This window comes from Macrobrachium rosenbergii, chromosome 9, assembly GCF_040412425.1.
Source record: "Macrobrachium rosenbergii isolate ZJJX-2024 chromosome 9, ASM4041242v1, whole genome shotgun sequence".
Lineage (NCBI taxonomy): Eukaryota > Metazoa > Arthropoda > Malacostraca > Decapoda > Palaemonidae > Macrobrachium > Macrobrachium rosenbergii.
In genome coordinates, this window is record NC_089749.1 from 45750995 (window position 1) to 45759292 (window position 8298).

Consider the following 8298-nt stretch of genomic DNA (forward strand, 5'->3'; position numbering starts at 1 on the left):
AAAATGACTTCGAGAGTGGCAACATCGTAAGTTTCCCCAAGAACTGAGAATATGTGATGAAGAGTAATCATGTATTATCATTTCATTAATAAAGAAATGGAATGGAATATAATATAAAATTTTGGTCAAAGACCAAGCTCTGCGTTCTTTGAAGTCATTCAGCGATGCACTGGAAGTTGAGAGAAAAGGTTTGAAAGGTGTAACAGGAGGAAAACCTTGCAGCTGCACTATGAGACAATTGTTAGGAGAGAGTGGAAGGTAAGATTAAAGTAAGCGAATATGGACGGAGGTACAGTAAAAGGAATGAAAATGGTTGCAGCTACGAGCAGAAGAGACGCTGCAAAGAACCTTAAGTAATGCCTACAGTGCACCGTGTGAGGTGCATTGGTGGCACTACGTCCCTCAGGGAATTCATAATTATTAAGGGTCTTAGCAAAAAATTTAGTTTCGGTAAAATCTCAAAATGTTTGTTTTTGGATTTTGTGTTTTTTAATCATATTTCATTCATTAAGAAAATCTATTTACGATGGTAATTACTGTACACAGGGCAGTTTGGGGTGGTACTTGACGCACAAAAATGCTAACAAAATCATCATGCGGCCTCAGGTCACTTCGAAGAAGCACATGCGCCCCTTAGGCTGCCAAAAGGTTGCCCATGCCTGATCTAAACCAACCATCAACCCTTTAACTGACCTTCCATCACCATTCTCATTAAATTATTTGACAACACTGATAATAATTATTATTTATTCCCTCATTTTCTACTAGGTTGCATTTTCATCTACCATTTCTTCCCACTCTGGATCTCCCCGTCCACACACACCTACAAGCTACCACTTGTGCTCACCTTACGAGCATTCAATCCTGCAGCAGACCTCGTTTGCCAGCTCTTTAAATGCTCCTATGTCCTGCAGTGCCATCTTCCTCTGCTGGAGGAAGATTGTGTTGCAGGCCATTATTATTATTATTATCATTCAGTAGATAAAGCCTATTCATATGGAACAAGCCCACAAGGGCCATTGACTTGAAATTCAAGCTTCCAAAGAATATGGTGCTCATTAGGAAGAAGTAAGAGGAAGTACAGGGAAATACAGAAAGAAGAGATCTCACTTACTGAAAAGAAAAAATAAATTAATAAACTAATAAATAGATAAAAATATATATATATATATATATATATATATATATATATATATATATATATATATATATAATGGCCTGCAACACAATCTTCCTTCAGTAGAGGAAGGTGACAGCAGGACACTGGCATTCACTCTCTGGGTTCAGAGAACCCGGTCCTGGGAAGATTCATGGAAAGTCATCCTGATCTGTGGAATTTATTTATTAATATTAATTTTCCTTCACAGTCGTACCTTTGAAAATAATAAGATATAAATTTAGGATACTGAAGAGATGTTGCTTCATATAGCAGGCGACACACGCACACACAATATAGTACTCGTACATAGGTTCCAACATTTTTTTATGACCTTTGCGTCCGAATTACTAATGCCCTGAACTCTCGAAAGACTGGGGTTCGGTCCCTTTGTGAGTCAGAAATTTATTTCTGTGAAACAAGTTCCGATGTGTTAATTTATATATATATATATATATATATATATATATATATATATATATATATATATATATATATATATGTGTATATATATATATATTATGTGTATATATATATATATATATATATGTGTGTATATGTATACAGTATATATATACATACATTCATATAATTTATATATATATATATATATATATATATATATATATATATATATATATATATATACATATATACATACATATATATATATTTGTGTGTGCTGCTGGATGATTTGAGAGAGAGAGAGAGAGAGAGAGAGAGAGAGAGAGAGAGAGAGAGAGAGAGAGAGAGAGAGAGAGCTATGATTATTTTTCATGTGAAAAATTCCGGAAAATCGGTAGTGCTGCACATTCACGTAACCTCAGAATAACCAAGGTATTACTGTTTATGTACCGTGGAAGCTTAAGAGAATATGATGTTCCGCTTAGTAAATGACAAAACGACCGGCAACCTTTACCTCGTCAAAATAAATTGATAAAAGCAACCGGAACTGCAAAACAGTCCCTTCGTCCACCTAAATCACTAAGAGAAAAAATGAAGTCGAAAAGTGACATCTGGCGCCGTCGGAAGAGGCACATTTTCACGGCAAAACAGTACTTAAGGTAAACAAGTACACGGCAGAGCCCTTTAATTAGTGTATTGCCCTGCTAATTACCGTGTAATCATCGCCTTGTGAAACCCGCTGAGAAATAGACCCGAGACACTGAGCACAGCCAGCAGCTAATAACCCTTAAACACAGCGCTTACTTTTAACGTATGTAATTCACTCGCCTTAAATAAACGAATTACCGTAATGACAATTACAGTAAATGAGCATTACGGCTCTCAATTCTTCGGCGGCTCGGTAGCAAGGGAATAGTGGTTTCGGTTTCCTTCCCAATTAAACTAATGGATGATGGAACTCTCCACCAATCAAAAACCTTTACGCTGACTGACGTCACATGTCACTGTGTTCTCATTGGCTGATGACAAGTGACAGGCTGAACTGATGGGATTACGCCCGATGTGACGATACGTGTACCGGGTGCGTGACTGCGCTCTCTACGTCCACACCAGCTTAACGATTGGAGTTTAATGATAATAATGATAATAATATTCTTTATTGCAGGTCATGGTCTTATACATGGAATATACAAATGCAATACCCACAATCTAGTTACATAAGAAAACATGATAAAAATAATAATCGGCAGTATCCACACAGTTGCTGAAGAAGTAGAAAAAATAGAATTCATAATGGTAATGACAGTAATTATATGGAGAATAATAGTAAAAAAAAATATTAGAAATGATAATAGATAAAAATACAGATGCAGACGATTAATTTCCATCTGGGGACCTTAGTTAAGGGTTACATAAGTCAGGTCCAGAAGGCTAAATACGAAATTGAAAATTGCAAAACTCTGCAGTGATATTATTCGCAGCAGCAACAACAACAACAACAACAACAACAATAATAATAATAATAATAATAATAATAATAATAATAATAATAATAATAAATAATACAGATTCAGATTCTGGAGATGACACTTCATAATTGCAAAATAAAGAATAAGTCATTTAAGGAACAGACGCCTCATCAGCGTTTTTATTACCCAGCACTGCCACTGAGTTGATATTGGTGTTACTCAAATTGTTTTTCCCATTTTTACCTTGATTTTGACTGAAGACATATATGTGAATGATATCTTATTTGAAACATGGCACCTTAAAAGGTAATATCAGATGTGACAATTAAGTAGGCGCGTGATTTCTCAGAAATGTGACAGACAAACCAAAACCTGATGTCTTCATTATGTGATTTTTAAAATGGTGCAAAAAGAAGTCGCATGCCACCTTCAAAACAGACATCTGAAACATGACATGTCTCTATGAGATGACGTAAGGAAAAATAAGCTACTAGGTGTCATTTCCCAGCAGACACTGTAACCTCCAAAATGTAAGACAAAGAATGAGCAAAGATGTAGCGCCTACAAAATGCGACACGAAAGTCAACACGAGTCATCTCTAAAATGTAACAAATAAGCAGAAAAATGCTATGAAGAACATGGGGCAAATAAGAAGACAGATGTCAATATCCAAAATTAACAAATAAACGAACCAATGTCATCTAGAAAATGTGACAATCAAGGGAACAGGTTTCGTTCCTAAATTGTTTCAAACAGGCTGGCAGGTGTCACTAGAAAATGTGACAATCAAGGGAACAGGCTTCGTTCCTAAATTGTTTCAAACAGGCTGGCAGGTGTCACTAGAAAATGTGACAATCAAGGGAACAGGCTTCGTTCCTAAATTGTTTCAAACAGGCTGGCAGGTGTCACTAGAAAATGTGACAATCAAGGGAACAGGCTTCGTTCCTAAATTGTTTCAAACAGGCTGGCAGGTGTCACTAGAAAATGTGACAATCAAGGGAACAGGCTTCGTTCCTAAATTGTTCCAAACAGGCTGGCAGGTGTCACTAGAAAATGTGACAATCAAGGAAACAGGCTTCGTTCCTAAATTGTTTCAAACAGACTGGCAGGTGTCACTAGAAAATGTGACAATCAAGGAAACAGGCTTCGTTCCTAAATTGTTTCAAACAGGCTGGCAGGTGTCACTAGAAAATGTGACAATCAAGGGAACAGGCTTCGTTCCTAAATTGTTTCAAACAGACTGGCAGGTGTCACTAGAAAATGTGACAATGAAGGAAACAGGCTTCGTTCCTAAATTGTTTCAAACAGACTGGCAGGTGTCACTAGAAAATGTGACAATCAAGGGAAACAGGCTTCGTTCCTGAATTGTTTCAAACAGGCTGGCAGGTGTCACTAGAAAATGTGACAATCAAGGGAACAGGCTTCGTTCCTAAATTGTTTCAAACAGACTGGCAGGTGTCACTAGAAAATGTGACAATCAAGGAAACAGGCTTCGTTCCTAAATTGTTTCAAACAGACTGGCAGGTGTCACTAGAAAATGTGACAATCACTCAAGGAAACAGTTCCTAAATTGTTTCAAACAGGCTCAGGTGTCACTAGAAAATGTGACAATCAAGGGAACAGGCTTCGTTCCTAAATTGTTTCAAACAGACTGGCAGGTGTCACTAGAAAATGTGACAATCAAGGGAACAGGCTTCGTTCCTAAATTGTTTCAAACAGACTGGCAGGTGTCACTAGAAAATGTGACAATCAAGGGAACAGGCTTCGTTCCTAAATTGTTTCAAACAGACTGGCAGGTGTCACTAGAAAATGTGACAATCAAGGGAAAACAGGCTTCTAGAAAATGTGACAATCAGGCTTAAATTGTTTCCAAACAGGCTTGTTTCAAACAGGCTGGCAGGTGTCAGGTAGAAAATGTGACAATCAAGGGAACAGGTTTCGTTCCTAAATTGTTTCAAACAGGCTGGCAGGTGTCACTAGAAAATGTGACAATCAAGGAAACAGGCTTCGTTCCTAAATTGTTTAAAACAGACTGGCAGGTGTCACTAGAAAATGTGACAATCAAGGGAACAGGTTTCGTTCCTAAATTGTTTCAAACAGACTGGCAGGTGTCACTAGAAAATGTGACAATCAAGGAAACAGGCTTCAGGTGTCACTAAATTGTTTCAAACAGGCTGGCTGGGTGTCACTAGAAAATGTGACAATCAAGGGAAACTAAATTGGCTGACAATCAAGGGAACAGGCTTCGTTCTAAATTGTTTCAAACAGACTGGCAGGTGTCACTAGAAAATGTGACAATCAAGGGAACAGGCTTCGTTCCTAAATTGTTTCAAACAGACTGGCAGGTGTCACTAGAAAATGTGACAATCAAGGGAACAGGCTTCGTTCCTAAATTGTTTCAAACAGACTGTGTCAGAAAATGTGTCAGGGAACACTAAATTGTTTCAAACAGGCTGGCAGGTGTCACTAGAAAATGTGACAATCAAGGAAACAGGCTTCGTTCCTAAATTGTTTCAAACAGGCTGGCAGGTGTCACTAGAAAATGTGACAATCAAATTGAAACAGGCTTCGTTCCTAAATTGTTTCAAACAGACTGGCAGGTGTCACTAGAAAATGTGACAATCAAGGAAACAGGCTTCGTTCCTAAATTGTTTCAAACAGGCTGGCAGGTGTCACTAGAAAATGTGACAATCAAGGAAACAGGCTTCGTTCCTAAATTGTTTCAAACAGGCTGGCAGGTGTCACTAGAAAATGTGACAATCAAGGGAACAGGTTTCGTTCCTAAATTGTTTCAAACAGACTGGCAGGTGTCACTAGAAAATGTGACAATCAAGGAACAGCTTCGTTCCTAAATTGTTTCAAACAGACTGGCAGGTGTCACTAGAAAATGTGACAATCAAGGAAACAGGCTTCGTTCTAAATTGTTTCAAACAGACTGGCAGGTGTTGAAAATGTGACAATCAAGGGAAAACTAAATTGTTTCAAACAGACTGGCAGGTGTCACTAGAAAATGTGACAATCAAGGGAACAGGCTTCGTTCCTAAATTGTTTCAAACAGACTGGCAGGTGTCACTAGAAAATGTGACAATCAAGGAAACAGGCTTCGTTCCTAAATTGTTTCAAACAGACTGGCAGGTGTCACTAGAAAATGTGACAATCAAGGGAACAGGTTTCGTTCCTAAATTGTTTCAAACAGGCTGGCAGGTGTCACTAGAAAAGAAAATGTGACAATCAAGGGAACAGGTTTCGTTCCTAAATTGTTTCAAACAGGCTGGCAGGTGTCACTAGAAAATGTGACAATCAAGGGAACAGGTTTCGTTCCTAAATTGTTTCAAACAGGCTGGCAGGTGTCACTAGAAAATGTGACAATCAAGGGAACAGGTTTCGTTCCTAAATTGTTTCAAACAGGCTGGCAGGTGTCACTAGAAAATGTGACAATCAAGGGAACAGGCTTCGTTCCTAAATTGTTTCAAACAGGATGGCAGGTGTCACTAGAAAATGTGACAATCAAGGGAACAGGTTTCGTTCCTAAATTGTTTCAAACAGGCTGGCAGGTGTCACTAGAAAATGTGACAATCAAGGGAACAGGCTTCGTTTCTAAATTGTTTCAAACAGACTGGCAGGTGTCACTAGAAAATGTGACAATCAAGGGAACAGGCTTCGTTCCTAAATTGTTTCAAACAGGCTGGCAGGTGTCACTAGAAAATGTGACAATCAAGGAAACAGGCTTCGTTCCTAAATTGTTCCAAACAGGCTGGCAGGTGTCACTAGAAAATGTGCCAATCAAGGGAACAGGCTTCGTTCCTAAATTGTTTCAAACAGGCTGGCAGGTGTCACTAGAAAATGTGACAATCAAGGGAACAGGCTTTACTCCTAAATTGTTTCAAGCAGGCTGGCAGGTGTCACTAGAAAATGAGAAAAAAACTGACAGGCGTCATCTAGAAACTGTGAAGAATAGGTAGACAGGTGTCATCTACACAATGTATCAAATAAGCAGACAGACCTCATGCAGATTTTGACATATGATTTTGCGTGTATCATCACCAAATTCTGTGAATTTTTCAAGCCAGCAGAGAAGAACGAAAACCTGTTGGTAAAATATATCGCTTACCTGTTGGAAAGTTAATCTTTTTAAGGCAAAATGCTTAACAAATTTGTGAATATTAATTTTTATGGCTATACTTTATATGTAATTGTGATCTATTTTCTAAATAAGTCAATTTATATTAATAAATATTTTTAGTGCATATTATAGTGCTAAACTGAATTTACATTTGTGAATATTATTTCAAAAATCAAAGTAATTCATGACAGTTAATATTATTTTGAAAGTCTGAAGTCACTTTACATTTGTGATCAATGTTTTGTAAGTAAAGGTAATCCATTTTTAAATATTTTAAAAGCCCAAAGTCACTTTATACTCACAAAAATATTTAGAATGTCTCTAATACTTTATTTCTGTGAATATTATTTTCTAAAGCTCAAGTCCATTAATTTCTCAGAATATTTGCTAATGCTTAAATCCATTTCTTTCTGGCAATATTATTTTGTAAGACTTAAGTCCATTTATTTCTGTGAACATTATTTTGTAAGGCGTAAGTCCATTTATTTCTATGAATATTTTCTAATGCTTCAGTCCTTTCATATCTGCGATTATTATTATTTTCTACTTCTTAAGTCCATTTATTTCTTTGAATATTATTTTCTAAGGCTTACGTCCATTCATTTCTGAGATTCTAATGCTTCAGTCCATTTATTTCTGCTAATATTATTTTCTAAGGCTTAAGTTCATTTATTTTTGAGAATATTATTTTCTAGTGCGTAAGTCCATTCATTTCTGTGAGTAATATTTCCTGAGGCTTTTGTAAATATTATTTTCTACGGCTTAAGTTCATTTATTTCTGAGAATAATATTTTTTGATGCTGAAGTCTCTTCGAATATTATTCTGCGAAGATTAAGCAAATTTATTTCTGCGAGTATTATATACTTTCTAAGGCTTATGTCTATTTACTTCTGTGAATATTATTTTCTACGGCTGAAGTTCATTTATTTCTGCGAATATTATTTTCTAAAGCTTAAGTTTATTTATTTCTGCGAATTTTATTTTCTTTGGCTTCGGTCCACTTATTTCTGTGAGTATATTCAATAAGCAAATTCAATTTGTATCCGGGAATATTAATTCCAAGACCAAGGAGTTCGTAAATATGTTACGACTAAGGTTAATCTATATTTGTGAATTTAATTGTTAAAACTAACGCCCAAATAAT